This window comes from Mixophyes fleayi, chromosome 7 (assembly GCF_038048845.1).
Source record: "Mixophyes fleayi isolate aMixFle1 chromosome 7, aMixFle1.hap1, whole genome shotgun sequence".
In the NCBI taxonomy this organism is placed as follows: domain Eukaryota; kingdom Metazoa; phylum Chordata; class Amphibia; order Anura; family Limnodynastidae; genus Mixophyes; species Mixophyes fleayi.
In genome coordinates, this window is record NC_134408.1 from 60,114,279 (window position 1) to 60,133,178 (window position 18,900).

The 18,900-nt window shown below is 39.4% G+C and overlaps 1 protein-coding gene across 1 annotated transcript in view; it reads left to right on the forward strand.

Moving 5' to 3' along the window:
- The first annotated feature begins 1,251 nt into the window (after positions 1–1,251).
- The window catches only part of RHBDF1 (rhomboid 5 homolog 1), a 98,725-nt gene continuing 81,076 nt past the window's right edge, over positions 1,252–18,900 (forward strand). The window contains exon 1 of the mRNA XM_075179880.1: positions 1,252–1,505. The gene's annotated coding sequence lies outside the window, so the exon portion shown is untranslated. The remainder of the gene's footprint in view (positions 1,506–18,900) is intronic.

The window sequence follows — 18,900 nt, forward strand, 5'->3', positions numbered from 1 at the left end:
CAAATCAGTTGAGTCTGATTTGCACTTTTAAAGTTTATCATTAACATTTGGTTTTAAACAGTTTTCTATTAAACTTTATCTAAATGATTAAAGCAACTATTTTACTTGCACTATCCATAGGAACCTTTGCTCCTTTCACTGGCAAGAACTTACTTTATGTTTGAAAATGGGGGATACGATGGAATGACATCTGAATCAATGAAAGAAAAAAACATTAAGCTGTGATGACAGGCTCATACATCTTAACTTGTCTTTGACCTTGGAAAATGCCTTTGGCAAGATGTAAAGTTTAAAACGACTGAATAATTCGATGCACTCCACTACGTACATTCATGAGTAGCATCTCCTGTCTGTATACTGTATTAATACTCTGTGGAGGAGGTTGACCTACCATTGGAAAGTTATTGTTTCCAGTCCCATATTTAGCACAGATAAGCATCTACAGTACTTTCCTGCCATCCCACCTCCCTCCTGGCTGTGTGAAAATTAACCCATGCTGTGCCCAGGTACAGGAATCACTGGAGCTCTCACTTACAGGTAAGGAGTTTACTGATGGTCCTGAAGTATTTATTTTCTAAAATACATTTCATTTGCACAGAATTCTATCTCTGATAAATAAAGCAGGGACACATTTAGAAAAGGCTGATGCCTTCACACTTTACAGCACTGTACCCTGAATTTTTGCATCCATGAACAGAGGCTGGCTGGGTTGGTGGGGGACGACGACATCTGTCCACAGGGCTACCTGGCTTGGACTGGGTCACTGGGCTACCTGCATTAAATTGTTCTTCCTTTAAAATGATAATAGGTTGTTGAGTCAAGACTAAAATTTGACAGCCAGCTCCTGTCCTAAAACAATACTTAGTTAAGTGAGAACGTCTGACCAGCTGTGATCGATCAGTGTGGAAGTCCGGTTAGTAGGAGGTAAATAAATACGCTTAAAGATAGTTTATCCTTTCTCCCTAACGTAACCAGGACCAAGGCTGTGAGAATATCCCCGGGCAATCTGCGTCAGGCAATGGAGTCTGACTTCCCCATGACTCTAAGCAAATAGATAATGTTCTGGAGTCTGGAAGTTAGAGGTGATGTTATATGTTCTCGGGAACATTGGTGGGGATCTCTGTTCTTTTCCTCCCCCGCTACTTGTTACACCTATGACTGGCAGGACACAGGATACATGCTCAACTGGTTAGGCCGCTGCAACAATGTGACATTTAAGGATTGTAGCCCCGCCCGGAGTGTGGAGGGGAAGGAGAAAAGTCCAGGCTGCCTCCGCTGATAGGTGGATGTGGAGGGTGTCCCTTTTCGCTAGACTTTTGTGGATTGCTGAAAGTTGGCAGTGTCAGGAATTCGGAAGAAATACTATTATATTATTCATCTTTATAGATTTCCATACTATTTGATCGCGCTTTAGGATTTACACTGGGGAGCCTGCAGGATAAAGAGCCCGGATCCCGGTCTGTCTCTTACTGCCCGACTGGAGGATGAAAGCAGGTCTCTAATTGGTAAGTTGCAAGTTTCGCTTCTGACAAGTCCGAGATCAGTGAGGAATAATAGTTGCAAACATGGAGAGTCAGTGCATATACATGAAATGGTGTGTGTGTGTGTGCTAGACATACACACAGACATGGTAATGTGGGGAAATCGGGACTGTGCTCTACTGTAACTGTACTGTAAGTGTACTAATACAAAAACGGTAGCTTGTTTACAACGTCCAAATATATACACACAGAAAAGACAGATAACAGTTTACTGTGTGTGCCAATGCATTATCACATAGTCACAAGCAGATGGTTTAAAGAGGGGAGAAGGTACACGGGACTTTCCTGGACAGTACATAAACTTTCAGATCCTTGTACTTCCAATATTCACTCATTCAAGGGCTATGGCGAAAGTTTCTAAGGAAAATAAAAAATATTCTTAGAATGTTTTTGCAATCTGTAAGTAAAGCTGCAATATTCATGTGTTTTGGTGTAAATAAATTTTCTGCCCCGGTTGGGGTCCAGTTTGGTAAGATCTGTGGCATATTTGTGTAACTATTTAACCACCCATCAAAAGCTAAAGTTAATACATAGGATATATCACCATATTTTTTGTTTTTATTGGGTAAAGTATCACATAAGATGACTAGAGAAAGTTGTTCATATAATTTCCTGTACACAATATTTTAAAATAAACACTTGGAAATGTGTCCCAGATATCATATTCATTCAACTGTACAAGCTGAAAAGCAGGGCAGTATTTTCTCATGCAGGAAGAGACTATAGGGCACATTTATCATTAATCTGCAAAAGTGAGAAATAGTTATCAATCCTTATCGCAAGGATAAGGATTGAACTATTTCTCACATTTATTAAAAAGGTAACACAGAAACAGCAGTTCCGGAAAACTGCTGTTTCTGTGATAGAAAAAATCACACTTACCTCCCTCTTCGGACGCGCTGTCTCGGGATCTCCTCTTCGTTCCTCTTCTTCCTTCAATTGCGCACGTGCAGTGCACATGCGCACAAAGTCCCCACTCTGTCTCTGCAACTATCGCTGCAGAGAGAGCGCGCTGAGTGACAGGGAGGGATCATGTGATCCCTCCACACATGCGCTGTCCAGCTCTGCTCTTCGTAGCAGAGCTGACAGCAGTGGATGTCTTCAATTCGGATGATGTACGCCAGCTTCAGCTGGCGTACATTATCAAGACAAGTTCCCGAACAAAAATTTTTTTCGGGACTTGTTAGATTGCGGCCAGAGCAGTCACCATTCTGTTGAATGGTGACTGCTCGCAAAAACGATCAGGAGTGCAAAGCAGCAGATATCCATGATATCTGCTGCGATGCACCTTTAATAAATTTGCGGAGGGCACATCGGGACTTTAATTCCACGGTAAGTGCACAATAGTGCACTACCGTGATTTGTTAAATATGCCCCTATATAGTTGCATTTTTGTCTCTGGTTGCTGTTTAGAGCATCACTTTTCATTTTTTTACATATTAAATACTCATCATTGCTATAGCATGTAAAATATCCAGACGGAAACTGCTTTTTATTGAATTTAACATAATGCAATTTAGTTTAATAGACTTAAAAGCCCTTTGAGATTATCCAAGGTTCCCATTTGGGCACTGGGCCTTCGTAAACTATTATGTTTCCTAGGGAATGTATTGTTTCATGAGCAGCAACAAGGTATTCCCCAAAAATAAATATTTATAATAAATAATTATGTCTGAGAGTAGTGAGTTCAACTGAGACATTTTGTAGATTAATCGCTTGAGCTTGTTTTAGCACATGTGCTGTTTACATGGCATTAATTAGTGTATTTCAAGTACAAATGAGAGCAATGACCAATCAGTATTGTGACTTTCTAAAATTGGTTCGCTTTTGTGTTATCTAGTCTTCTTCTTCTGTGTTGTGGGCTCTCTGAAGCATATACTAAAATGGTGTATGGCATAATTACAGTGAATTGTACAAAAATTAGTTTTATATTACCGTTTCAGAAATATTTTTTAAATGTCTTTCTCTTTTTCAAAATATGAGAGAACCACAGTACTAAAATAAAAATAATACTTGGCAAGTGGGCACATATAGTGTAAGTTTCATTCTAGCTTCTTGCCCTGATGTGTTGATACAGCAGCCTTTACAGTATGCTGGATAAACCCTCTGGTGCCAGCGGTCAGCTGACTTTTTTCACATCAGGTGACCAAGTTTTCACATTTTGCTGTGCACCAATAAAACGTATATTGTATATTTCAAATTTCACCTCAGCTTAACCAAACCATAGATTTTCTGAAGGTAGACATCTTATAGAATTGAAAACTAGTATCCATAATTTTGTACTTCACACATATATTGGTCAAAATACATTTTAATAAAAAAAATATGGAAAAAGCATTGTCCACATGAACAACAGTCATACATAGGAGAATTACACTTAACCATAAATCTGTCCTTTGCTATTTTTCTTATAATTAGGAAAATGATGCATCTAAATTTATTCTGTTTTCATAATCATCATCATCAGCAGCTATTTATATAGCACCACTAATTCCGCAGTGCTTTACAGAACTCACTCACATCAGTCCTTGCCCCATTGGAGAGACTTCCGGTGGGCATGGCAAAGCATATAGGGATAGTAAATAAATCATCTTGTCCCTACATAGGGTGCTCACTGAGGTGTCTGGGGCTTAAAGGCACATTTAGCGAATTTACGTGATCCCAGCACATCTCTGCCACATTGCAGGTGCTTTTCCTGCTCCCCTAGGAATGTTGAACGTTTCAATCCATGAGTCTTCTGGACATTTCAGGAGAGTAGGCAAGTATAATATTATTTTTTTTGCTGTGCAAAATATATATATATATATATATATGTATATATATATATATATATATATATATATATACACATATTACCCCAGATTTAGCTTTAGACAAAGCCGGCTTGGGAGCATGTGCTCTCCTCTAACATCCCAATGCCTTCTGCACCAAAGGTACCTCCTCACAACTATTGTGTGGACTGGAGGTATCCTGCCCAGGGGAGAACACAGCGTACTCAATAAAATGCTTTCTAACGCAGTAACCCAATTTTCTTTGTTTTCTACACAGTATTTAGCATACTGTTTACTGCAGTAAAGAGAAAATAATAACATCATAGGACAAGGGGATAGGCCCACTATAAATGATTCTACAAGAGGTTACAGGGACCTAGGCATACAGAAAGAAGCTTAAAGTATATAACATACAATGTAATTTAAAGCTGTAAGGAAGTGAATCTAAAAAAATTCTACATCATGTAGTTTCGCACGGTACAGTACGCTGGGTGTGTGCTTGATTCCTCAAGAATTTCACATGAAATAGCTGTAGACTGTCTCTGCTGCCAGTTACAACACTAGTATCACATGGCAGATTTTGTTCCCAGCTGTAGCACATGATAGTTCTATTGGTTCTTACTACATGTCTTAAGAAGGACAGAAACTTTATTTTACATGTTTTCCAAAAGTATACTAGTGTATAGACCTGTTATTAATTATTATTTCATTCAGTTTCCTTTTGAACAATATTTTTTCTATGATAAGCAGTTATATATAAAATACCTTTCACTGTACCCATGTGCACTCGTACATATTAATTTAAGTAGATCTTTCACATGAATAGAACATAATCTCAAAGAGGGCCGGCCTTTGCAAATAAGGAACCCTGCGCGATATCCATTGCTGGTGTCCAATACGCACATATCTTACACAAGACACCGCAAAAACCTTAATTCATGCGCTCATTATCTTCCGCATCAACTATTGCTATTCCCTTCTTACTTCCCAAAGTCAGACTTGGACCCCTACAATTTATTATGCACGCAGCGGTTAGATTGATTTTCCTTGCAAACCGTTCTTCCTCTGCTGAGCCACTCTGTCAGTCTCTACATTGGCTGCCTGCATTTCAACGAATCCAATATAAAATTCTTCTACTAACATATAAGGACATCAACAAAATTGCACCGACATACATTTCCTCACTTGTCTCAAAATATCTCCCTACTCGACACCTCCATTCTGCACAAGATCTGCGTCTCTCTTCCACTCTCATCACATCCTCCCATTCTCAGTTACAGGACTTTTTTCGGGCTGCACCCACTTTGTGGAATTCCCTCCCACGCACAGTAAGACTTTCCTCTAGTCTCCAAACTTTCAAACATTCTCTGAAAACCCACCTCTTCAGACAAGTTTATGATATTCCTCAACCACCATCTTAATCTCCCTTATTACCACCCTCTACATAACTAACACAAGACAACAACCCTTTGACCAACATTGCCACACACACAGCCCACTCAATACTTTTACCTTTGCATTCTAGCTGGTCCATTGTGCAATATGATGTAGCACATGCCCTAGTGTTTCAAACTCCCATTGTCCCATAGATTGTAAGCTTGCGAGCAGTGTTCTCTTACCTCTCTCTCTGTATGTATTACCCAGTACTGTTTTATTAATGTTTGTTCCCAATTGTAAAGCGCTATGGAATTTGCTGGCGCTATATAAATAAATGATGATGGTTATTACTAATCCTATTGTCCATCTTACCATCCTCCTATCCTAATAACCTCCTATTAACCTGTCCACATCATGATTATTACAATATTGTCCCTCTCATTATCATCACCATGATCCTGTCCCCTCCATCTTCCCTTCATGCAGTACAGGCACAACAGGTTCTCTCCTCCCTCCTACATTCCCCTATGGTTATCTCTCCCTATCCCCATGCTTTTATCTTCTCTCTTCCCCACTATTTCGGTCTCAACCATAGTGTTTCTCTCTCTCCCCCCATAGTCTTCCTCATCCCCAGTTCTCGCTCACCCTCAAACAATTCACTCTCTCCCTCTCCTCTCCAGAGTAACTAATCCTTGCCGTCTCTGATAACTGTGCATTCTCCAAGGCTCAACACCTTGGAGAACTTTGAATGAATACAACGCTTAGTGCATTGTTTTCATAACTCTGAATGGCCAGTTTATAATCTATTCCAATCAGACTTATCAATACTGCACTTAGCATTATATTTTAGAGCCCTAGAGGATGGGCATTTTATGGTGCTGGCTGCAGTTGAGTTACTTTGGGATTGCAGGTTCCAGGTTCTGTCACTTGGGAGAGGAGGGTTCAGTCTAACCTGTAGGTTTTCTTTGATTGTTTGTAACATTAACTCTAAAACTGGCATAAGAACAAATATTAATATTTATATCCATATGTGTACTAACACATATGGCTGATTATTAAAGCAAAATACGATTATCTCGCCTCTCTGTCAGAGCCTTTAAGCATCCTGCGTCTTGATGTAATAGTGCTGTGGCTCTTAAAAGAACTGCAATTTTCTGTTCTTTTTCTTCCTTTTTTGCTCCCTCGGGGGAAGATGTGACTGTCAAAACCAATAAGTGCTAGCCCCACAGAGGCACGTGGTCCCATGCGGTGGCACCCTCCCAAAAGCCAGCCCTGATTGCTAACTATCTGTGTAGCATGGCGATTTGTTCCACTCATTTCACTGTTCCCTTTATATCCTTCACTAAAGGGCCTGCTTTAGTGTTGTGAGCAAATCAAGCTAAAAGGTGCAGATTTGCACATAGACAACAATGTTATGATGGAAGGAATTCAAATGCATTTATTTTACTTACAGGGAGAATACTGACCACTTTGTATGTAGCACACAAATACTGGGCAACTTTATTTTACCACTGCAATTTAGAGTTGGGTGAGGATGCGCCCCCTTCCAAACTTTAATTAATCTGTCACATATTAAATTTACCTCCCCTTACAGCTCAATATGCTATTTCATAAGGTGATTTGGATCAGGGTTGTGGTGATTCATGTCATTTTGACCACGCGATGATATGACACAATTGGATCATTTTGTCAAAGTTGGCTGGGTTCTATATGTTGCGCTTTGCTGCTATTCCCATCATGGAGGTCCCCATACTGCCCTCTTTAAGGTCGGCAGTGTGCGGGAGAATGGCCTGCTTTCCCGGGATTCCTGGACACCTACCCAGAATTCAGGAGTCTCCCAGAAATTCCAGGAGAGTGGATATGTATGGCTTATATATAAGTTCTACACATTTCACAGATACAAAGCTAAAATATTATGAAGCTTATCAAAACTGGAAATTGTACTTTTGGGGGTAGTTAATTTCCTTCACACAGCAGACTATCTGTCAGTTTTCCCATTGAAACGCATAGCAGTCAGCGCACTGTGCACATCAAGGTGCACGCTTACTCTGAGACACTTTTTGTAAACTAGAAGTGTGTCCTGGGGGTAAATGTATCAAGCTGAGAGTTTTCCGGCGGGTTTGAAAAGTGGAGATGTTACCTATAGCAACCGATCAGATTCTAGCTGTCATTTTGTAGAATGTACTAAATAAATGATAGCTAAAATCTGATTGTTTTTTTAAACCCGCCGAAAAACTCTCAGCTTGATACATTTACCCCCTGGTGTGCAGAGTAGCACAAAATTCTGAAAAGGTGCTCTATGCAAAACTGTAAATGTCATATGAAAGTCCAACCTCTTTAAAAACACCCCTTTCAATAAATTTCAATTTCATCTTTCCCTTAAAATACTACTCAGTTTAGTTTCATTTATGGCTTAAATGAGTCATTAGAATGAGAGAACATTAAACAGTTTTTATTACATTGCTACAATAGAGAAAATGTATCACAGTACATGTGCAAGGGAGGATGAACAGGAACATACCTATATGAAATAAGTCCAATAGAGTTGTGGTAAAACCCCCTGAAAGGAAGTTGTCAATGTCAACACCTTTTGGATTGTTATATGCTTACTCACTTATATTAAAATGTATGTGATGTTTGTTTGTAACAGTATACATCTGAGGTTTTATGGTAATACATTATGTAGCATGCCACCAGTGATCACCACTATAATTAGTACTTAGTAGCATGTTGTTAAACAAACAGGGTACTTTGTCTTACATTGCTCTGTTTGTGAAAGGAACATTTGCATACACAGCTAATCTCTTTATCTTCTCAAAGGGTGCAGAGATCAGGAGGAATGGGATATTACTAGTTAGACTTAAATCCCTTTCATTAGCAGTTATACCTTCAAAGCATTTTATTGTTCCATCTCTCAACAAAGTCAAGGTGATGAGTTAAGAACTCTCAAAGGAGTAGAGCTTGGACAATAGACAATTATATCCAGTTCCATCCCAATAGTCAGATGTTATTACACCATGGAGAGGCAGTGCAGGGGATCTTTCATTATTTTGCACATGTTCAATTTGTAGATAAGGGAATACAATTACAGTAAACTATAATCTAAATATCTCTTAACCAATTATATAATGTGTTATAACACTGAAAATCTTATTATTCATTATTGGTATTTTTTGCGATATGTGCAATTCAAAATAAACAAGTAAAAGCATCTGCATGAAGATGTATTCAAAGTGTATCCTGATCCTGATAGAGCTACAAGTGCCAGCAAAGTCTGGCATTCTGTTGTGCCATATAGAAAAAAATACATTTGCAAAAAAACCCAGACACTAAAAAAAATATTATAGTAAAATAAACAGTCCTCAAACCCTCTTTTAACTATTTATTACTCACCTGGAGGGGATCCTCTGTTTTTCTTACAACTTTTAATCCATAAGGGGAAAACAATAAGTAGATGACACATACTGCTTATGGTCACAAATCACATTCCTGGACAACCAAAACAAAGCAGCTTCACTCTGATTGGTCGGAGTGTGAGTGCTGTTTGAGGGGGACTCCACACTGTTCATCCCACTGCAATTACTGCAACAAGCCCAGGCTATGAGCGCATGGGCTCGGACCACTTTCTTTGGGCTGGCAGGGGTCATGCTGTTTTTTTAAAAATAATTATTTATTTATTTTTTTAATCACTGGAAAGGTCCACTTAGCTTACACCCTTCGCACCACCATTCCACATCTCCAGATGTAAGGAGGCACAAGTCATGGATACACAAAAAACAAAATATGGATGCGGCGATAACTAATTTTTTATGCCTTGCGTCCAACTGAAAATGAGCAGGTGTGAAACTACAAGCCCCAGCATGTAGATAGCCAACCATTTGCTGGCAGAGCATGTAGTTTCACAACATCCGGAGAGCCACAGGTTGGCTAGGCATGTCCTATATGGACAAGGATCAGTGTTGTGTTATTAAAGGTATTAACCAAACAACAGACTATGAGATCAGATTTGCTAACTCTGAAAATTGCGTACAGTTTATCATAATTGTTTCTTAGCTAAAGTGAGGCATTTATGAAAGATGGTGGAAAGGTGGTGATGTACCTAGCAACATTATGTTATATCTAGAGCAGTTAGAAAATGATAGTTGACATCAGATTAGATGCTATCAACAACACCTCCATTTTCATTCTCACAAGTTTTCATAATGTCCTCCACCAACATAATATTCAACTCAAAGAATTATAGGTGGAGAATCAACTTTAAGACCACAAGTTCTTTATAGGGAGACATCATACTAAGCAGTTCATTTTGTTCTGCAGATTAGCTTACAACAGTATTAACATTGTTCTAAAATTGTATACCAAATGATTGCTGAAATCTATTAATGCCCTAATAAATGGACTCTTACCTCTCTGTCTGTATGTATTACCCAGTATTGTCTTATCAATGTTTGTTCCCAATTGTAAAGCGCTACGGAATTTGCTGGCGCTATATAAATAAATGATGATGATGATATTTAAGTTACACAGTCTTTTCACAAAATGAAGTGAATCTCCTGACTTAAACTTTGTTACAATTCATAATACTGACACTTGGGATCCTTTTTTCAGATAACTTAGTACCTAGAATTTTGTGATGCTTAGCAGTACTGGCTCAGTCAGTAAAAAAAACCCATATGTTCTTGTAGCGTGAAGCTCGGCTGCAAGTAAAGAGTAATCTTTGTGAATGTCATTTTGTTTTACAGAATATCACAATTTGAGTACGGATAGTATAGGCAAAAAAGTCAAAGATTAAGAAATCATATTAAACATAGTTTTACTAAAGTACAATGTTTAATTGTACTTGCTGCACAGTTTTAATTGTTGCCTCCATGAGAACCTATTATATAATAATTGGCCCCCACCCTATATACAAATGAATAATAAAAAAAATTTCCTGCTCCAGTCTCATACTCTTTAAAATAAAAAATAAATAATGAGGTGCATTCTATATTGTAAAAAAAAAACAATGTTTCACAAAAAATCCCCTGCGCCTCTATACATTTTCATTGGAGTCTGTGCAGGTTCAAGCCTGTTGGAATTGGAAAGTATTATCTTTAAAGACTGTTTCTGAGAAACAACAACAATCTAGATGGAAAAACAAGCTCTTCCTCTGACTTTGATCTCTGCTCCCTACTTCCTGGTTTCTGTGTCCCTGCAACCTAATGCCTAACTTCAAGACATAGAAAGTGCATCTCAGTTGCTAAGTATTAGTGCAGCAAGAGGTCAGCCTGGGAAAAAATAGTAAAAATAAATATAGAAATGGTTGTCTGAGCCCTGCTGTTGTCCAGATAGTCTCAAATATCTTTTTTTAAAGTATCTCACATAGATTCATTTTATTGAATAACATTACTTCTCACCATGGTTTGTAATACATAAGACACCACAGTACATACAGTCATGTTAGTTATTTGCTCCTGAAATTCTTACTTTTAAGTTAACATTCCTTTCTTCCTGTATTTCTCTTTTGTCTCTCCTGTGCTGGTATGATGATGGGAAAGGATACTTATGGCACTATAGTATGCAAGACAGCTGAAAAAGACAAGCAGCATTGTAATAGTTTAAAATGAGATATTTGCGTCTGTGGGGTAAATTTATCGAGCTGCGGGTTTGAAAAAGTGAAGATGTTGCCTATAGAAGCCAATCAGGTTCTAGTTATCATTTATGTAATACATTCAGGGCCGGACTGGGACTAAAAATTAGCCCTGGCATTTAAAGCACACAAGCCCACCTGCTGTTCCAGATAATATTAATAATAATTACAGTACATTTTGCAAAGCTCATTGTTATATGGTGTCCCGTGAGATATTAATGTATTACGTGCAGCTTGACTCTCTATTTGCAGCATAGGGCGCACCAGTATCAGATAATGGTATGCACAGGACTGGCAAGAGAAATTTGGGGCCGGTATACAGTGAACTTTTGCCCTCCCCACCCCCAGGTGAAGGGGTGTGGCCGCATAATGTTGGGGACATGGTCAATATGGGGAGTGGCATAACATATTGGGGGAGACTCAATTGCTGGCGATGTGATACATGGGTATCGCGCAGCGCACATTGCTGGCAATTACGGTAGAAATCTCTGCTTATTTTTCCTTGAGAGGAAAAGTGAACAGTGATTTCTGTCAAATTTCAGCCGTAAAGTATGTCACGGATGTGCACTTTGCAGCTAATTGAATTCCCCCATTATGTATTAAATGGTGTCACTCTCACCTACCGGTTATTGCTGCTTTCACAACCTGGTACTGGATTCTTGCATAGATCCTGGAATGTTGGGACCTGTTGGAAAAAGCCTCAAACAAATGTGTAGCAAGTTTAAAATGATTGGACTAAAAAGTTCTACTGTACAGAGACTGGCGCACTTCAGTCACTCTGAGGTTATACATTTCTGTTCTACACCCTGTATTGTAAGAGGACATGTGACTTTTCAGAAGGATCTGAGTTGCTGATATAAGCCAGATTCTGTACCCACTACAGAGTAAGATGCACATTTTGTCTAAATCACCCAGGACTAGAGCGGCTGTCAAAAGATCTGTTTCCTCTCAGCCATGAATCAGAGCTACTTTGTTAGGCTCTTAGTTTACTCTGGTATAGATCACTTAAGTTGGCAATGGGTCTGCTTGTGATGCTTTCCTGGCATGTTCCTAATGTCATGGACAGCCCTCTGCCCCATCTGTGATGTGTGTGTCGAAATGAGGAGTTAATACAACTAACCCTTGGTTTGCTGGTGACGTTCTCTACAGGACACCGCTTGACTGTGCCTACCGCTTAAAACGCGCTTCATGTCTTGTACATTTAAAACTGCAACAAATGTAGCTGAACATATATAGGGCATAGGTCACTCACTTGTGAAACATAGTTATAAAACAAAAGAAGTATTAAATGGTACTGAAACATAAGATTCTCCCTACAGATTCAGAAGCAAACGTTTGTAATTGCAATTCAGAAACAGAATTAATTAAATGTTTGAGGTCTGTTTATTATTATGCTGCGGTAACACTCACTATTTATCTGTGCAAATTGCTGCTATACAAAATGCAGTACTGCTGCAATTTACAATGCCGGGGCTGCTCTAATAGCCCCGCAGAAGACCCCCTCCTATGCAAACTGTATTTATTGAGCACTGCCGGCGAATGCAGAAGGTGAAATGCGAATGTGCAGCTAGGATTTGACCTGGAAGGGTATCAAATGAAGCCTTTCTGGTTTTACTGGACCCCATATGAAAAGGTAGGCTAAGGCTGCTTCATGGGGACATAGAGTTCTATGGGCACTGTGATAACAAACGAAAAGTAGGTTAATGCAGCAGAAATCTCTAATTTCTCCTGTTAAGCCCCTAATAAATTGAGTAACGTCCTGTAAAAGCCATTCTGTGGAGAAAACAGCTGTTTTCTCTGGATGTTTGGGCTGCTGCAGTTTGTTAAATAGACTGTCATCAGGAGAAAGCAGCTGTTTTCTCCAGTGAATAGCCATCGCACCTCTTATTTTAATTTATCAAGGGATGAAAGCAGGAAAAATTAGATTTTTCTCTTGCATCAACCTGTTTAACATTGGTCACTGCAGTCCCCATAGACTTCTAAGGGGATTGTGATGTGACCCAGTTTAACAAGCTGTGCCTCTTACCGCCATCCTTAATAGAGTAATGCCATTTCAAGACCTTTTTACTTGCGTTGTATGGACTTCATCGCCCTGGACAAGCCTCACTTAAGACATTATCCGCGCTTGCGCAGTAGCAACTAGGGTCAGATCCTCCATTCGTGAAGGAGGTTGGTAGTCAATAAGGTTTTAGTTATGTTAGATGTGGGGAGGGGATGATATTTGTCTGTGCTTGCCAATGAGCCCTGGCTTCATAAATACCCCAGAAAGTCATGTGTGTTACATAACACACGGCATTCCACAAAATGAGTGAAATAAGAGGATTGAATAGATAGGGGAGACAATTAGCCAGTTTTTTTTTTTAAAAAAAGAACAGTGGGTTTGTAGTAAAGCAAAGAGTTAACATATAATACTTATAATAATATTATAATAATTATAATAGTTGCTGTCAACCACTGTCATTGTCTTACATTTTAACTTCACACTACCAGCAGACTTGGATACTGCATATGGTCGGAAATGCGACTTTTGCCACTTGCGACTCCTTATGCCTGAAGAGTTTTGATGGGAGGGAAGTAGTGATGTAACATAGACAATGTACAGTGATTGTGTTTGAGCAAATGCGTATGGATTCAGAGACGGAGTTGCAGAAGTGACAGAAAAAGTGCTTTTATTCTCAGTGGTCAGGGACAGGTATAAGTAGCTGATGATGATGAATATCTGAACTAGTAATTAGAGGTTTGCAAAGGAACCTGTGGAGGCTTATTGAGACTGTAGTAGCCGCTTGGCTATAGATTAGGATTTATCGAGTGTGTTGAAGGTAAGAATTGTGTATGCATGTCTGGAACTTGTTCCTGCTGGATTAGCCAGGTTTTTCAAGTTTAAATAATGCTTCATAGCAATAGCATTCATAACATATACATTTTTTTTTTTTTTTACACATTCGCAAGCTGCATGTGTCTGAGAGGTGTATCTGTTTTCAATGGACACATCTGCTGCTCATTCAGACCTGGGTAAATCCTCAATTCTGAATAGGGCGTACATAAGCTTATACTTTTGCTCTACTTTTTCAAATGCAAATTACCCTTGCGCTTACATTTCGCTCTTACTTGCAACCTTAATATGGCTGGCAAAATATTCTGCATGGATTCTTTTAGTCAGAGTTATATTTTAGAGGTCTTTCTAGATTAATGCAATGTTAACACCCATAACATCTCCACTGGTACCTGGATATAGTTTAGCCATTTTGATGCACCTTGAAAGTAGAAGCATAATAGGCTTCACTGATCATCACTTCACTGTTAATAGCTTTATATAGCTAGAATGAAGACCCTGCAATGATTTGTGACGTAATGCCCTACCATTGCTCTTTTATGTATAGGACTGCACATGGTTTTGTCATGATGGTGGTGATGGGCAGGGGGTCCTTCTAGTGGGTGGATCTGGCCGGATCAAGGCATTCCTTGCTGAATGGGGGCTAGGCTCTGGAGAATGCCACACTCTGTGTCAGCATGCAAAAATAAGGTTTTTACTTGCAGGTATGGAAGATTTAAAAACAGAGGGGTTCAAGGGGTGCAGATTGTGCATTTGGACTTCCTTAACAGTTGACCGTGGAAACTCTTTCTCTCCACAATATTACATAGTTCTTAACATTACTTCGGAGTTGCTTGAGATTGGACATCTATACATTCACTGGGGCCCTTTTGAGCAGCCAACTGCCCTTTATAAGGGAAAGTGTTGTGGTAGGACTTTCAAATAAGTGGGTAGGGGCTAGAGACATAGTCTGTAGTGCATACAAACTAACTGAAAGTTACAGTGTTTTCCGCAGTACAGTATACCAGAGGACCTTTCTCTTTGCGCCTTTATAACTCACTAATTTAGTTCCCTCTGTTCATATATTACATTGTTTTTCCAAAATTGTAATTATGAGCTCTTATGTGAATGAAAATTTTTTTTAATATGTGTTTTTCCTCATTTGTGTGAAATGTAGTAAAAATAATCTCTGCTAAATATTCATTATAATGTGTGCTCACAAAGCACCCAAGGTTCAATCTCTGTTCTAGCCAAATCTTTTCTTTTTCTCTCTTCCAAATGTCTTTGTTGGGTCTATTAAACGCTGTGTATTACTGTACAATGCATTGTTTTTAATTGTGGATTTAAACAGTGTTTTTGTAAATAGTTAACATATAAGCAAAACGTGCTTCTGTTTATTGTAATGTCTTTCAGAGCCAAACTTGTGAATAACAATAAACAATTACTTTGGGTAAAATATATAATGAGAACTCAAACAGCGAGGCTTATTTACTAACCTCACTGCATCTTTGTTTTCCCCCAAGCACATTTCAGGGTGCACCCCATATTCTGGTACTTAGAACTACCCCTGTATGAAGGGTGATGCACCTACTTTTGCAGATCCTGAAAATGTGCTCAGTTGAAAAAATAGAACTGCCACTTCAAAGTGCAACCAGAACTGTACCTTCATTAATTTAAATTTTGCAATTGCCCTTAAAATCCTGCTTTGTTTATCTTCATTTGTGTCTTAATTTAATCATTAGAACAAGGGGACATCATGTCAATAGTTACACACGTAACTATTGTACATTTCAACATTCTTATTGCCTAAAAATATGTGTTTCCTTGTTAAGTGTACCTGGAAAGTCATCCTTTTAAAGTTATAGAGCGAGGCCTGATTTCCATCATCTTTGAAAAACAACTACTTTTTCAGGGATAAAAATACCATTCTCCCTCCTCCAGATCAACATCGCTTTGTAACACTCCAGGTTCTGCATCCACTCTAGTGCCACCAACGACCACGTCTAACAACCGACCACAGAGACAGAAAGCAGACGTTCAGGTCTTGCCAGCTAGAAAGACCACCTAAACACTACTAGTTAGTACAGCAAATGTTTTTAAAAGCCATCTTCTTCTTTCTTGCCTTTATAAACCTGGAAGTGTGGCCTGTAGAGATGGGGGCTAATCAATGTGCAAATCGGTCCAAATCCGCCCAAAATTCTCAGCATAATTTACTACTCCTGGAGAATCAGGTCTACCATAGTGCATGGAATGTAAAGAAGCCAATCGACAAGAAACAAGCAAATGTCGTATGTCAATAGCCTTATTAAAGGAGCTTGCAGCCTTGGCATCCTTCCTCATGGATTGTTTTAGGGGGAAACATCTATAAATGCTACTATTTGTGATTATCCCCCAAACCCTTTGTTCAGTACTGTAATAACCCCAAAATCTATTGTCTCTGTACTTGTTTTAACCTTTTATAGGTATATTGTTTACTGTCTCAACGGATGAGTGCAAAATATTCTGCACTTATTATTGCGATTTTCAGCATGCAATTACCCAGGCAATACATCTCAACCAGTGCATTTTTTTTTACAGTGCACTGGCTAATAAAAGACCACAAGCCTAATCTTCTCTGAATTTGTTACTACCACCAGTCCGTTCATTCCCTCTAATTAAAGCCCATATTGTTTATCAAGTTTATTGTAATAACTGTCAATTACTTTATAGAGAATGTCAACTTGCATTAAGAAAATAAAAGTAGCCCCCACAATTTGACAAACTTTGCTTAAGCCAAAGCCCTGGTTTTGTTGATATAAGTCAAACACATGGCCTGGCTAGCTCATGTTGGCAGTTCCGATGATAATGAAACTTGTGAAACGTTATCATTATTTTATTGTGACACCGAGCTTTCTGTATTTACTCACACCTTTTCAGATTTTGAGTACGACATGTCAGGTCCTAGTAGTGGTCAAAACTAACTGGAATTATAATTAAGTGCCAGTGACTATTTGCAGTGGTCTGAGGATAAACAAGATGACACAGTAGTATTGTGGGTTGATAGTCATCTATAGAGAAATTATATGAATGAACATTTGCTCTTGTCCCAAGCTCGAAGGTGGGCAGATGTGGATGAAAATTTACCACCCTACACTAACCTGGCATGTGCAAAAAGGGAAAATATACTCGGACAACTCCACATTGATAAGTTGCCATTTATGCGTGGTTGTCTGAAAAGAAGCAATGCCAGTAATGAAAAAAAGTAGGCCTGATCCATCATTATCAAACTTATTTACAATAGCAAAAAATGTAATGGGTAACAAACATTTGTCAGATCTGTGCAATGCAAAGCAATCCGTGTTTGTAAATCCTGGTGACATCCTTACAAAGTGAAATGACATTAAACAAGCTATTTTCAGCAACTGCTTTCAAAGTTGTAGCAATAAGTGCAAATTAAGAGGATGGAGCTAGATGCAACTATACGAGTATGCAGGTACCATTCGGTAGGCATACAGGGCCGAATTAAAAAATTGTAGGCCGCTGGGCTATGGGTACTGTGAGGCCCGCATCCCATATTACTGGTCCCCCTCCACATAATGATATATCCCCTCCCCCCCTCCCCGGACCTCAGTGTATTAACTCCGTGCTCCACTCCTCCTCCTTCCCCCCTAATATATAAAGAAACAGCAGTTACCTACTTGCTGTGCTCTTCTGGTCCTCTCCTCTTCGCTGCAGCAGGCTCTGGGCGGCACCTCTTCTTCTTGCCCTGTCAGTGCGGGCGAGGTGCTCAGTGCACTGCTTAGTTAGTGTCACGCGCCGGTCCCGTAGATAGGTGCCGCATTGTGTGTAGATAGGTGCCGGCCTTGTGACTTTTTCCCTGTGAACTATGTTTCGGACATGTTCCCACTCAGAGACACTACTTTCATACAGGTGCTGCTGGTTATGTGATCAGGACCTCCTCCCTGATTCTCATTGGTCCTGAGTACTATTTAAACTACCTATGACCTTTGGGTCATTGCCTGTTCTTCGTGTTACTCAGATTGCCTGGCTCCTGGTTACCATTACATGTTCCTCTGTTTGGGCCTCCTGAGTCTATTGTTGCTGTTACCTGCCGGCTGGACTTACCTAATTCATCGTTGCACTTGGTACCTGTAGTTCTACGCTGTGCACAGAGTTTGCTGCTGCTGTTATCTGCTAGCTGGACTTCCGCTTATGACATCTTCGCATTTGGTACCTGTAGTTCTACTATGGCGAATCTACTATCATGGATGTCTGCTGATTAAACTCTTGCTTTTACATCGATGCACCTGGTACCTGTAGTCCTCTGTTGTCCGTTTAACTTCCCATCTGTCAAGTTACAGATTGGGAACATCTTCCGTGAGTTGATTGCTGCATATTCAAGTTGATTCTATGCACCTGTGCTGTATGTTCAAGCTGGTTCTTGTTAAAGACTCTCCTGTGATTCTGCTCGCTGTTCTATTGTGACTGTGTTCCATAGCGAGCTTGCTATTAAGTTTACTACTATTGAACTTTTTCTTGTGAACTTTTGCTATATTTTAAAATACCTCTGTGTTGTATTGTAGCTGGCAGATATTAGCCTTACGGGACGGCACGCGGCTGGGATTCTTTGCTTTTCTAACTACTTCTAAGTAACGGACTGTTTAAGGGCTCTCTGCTCTATTTGATCATATTGGGATTGATATATATATTGGCCAAGAATTATCGTGATACCTGTGACCACCTGCTATGTGGAATATACCATCGTTTATTCTGGACTGTTATTAACATCAT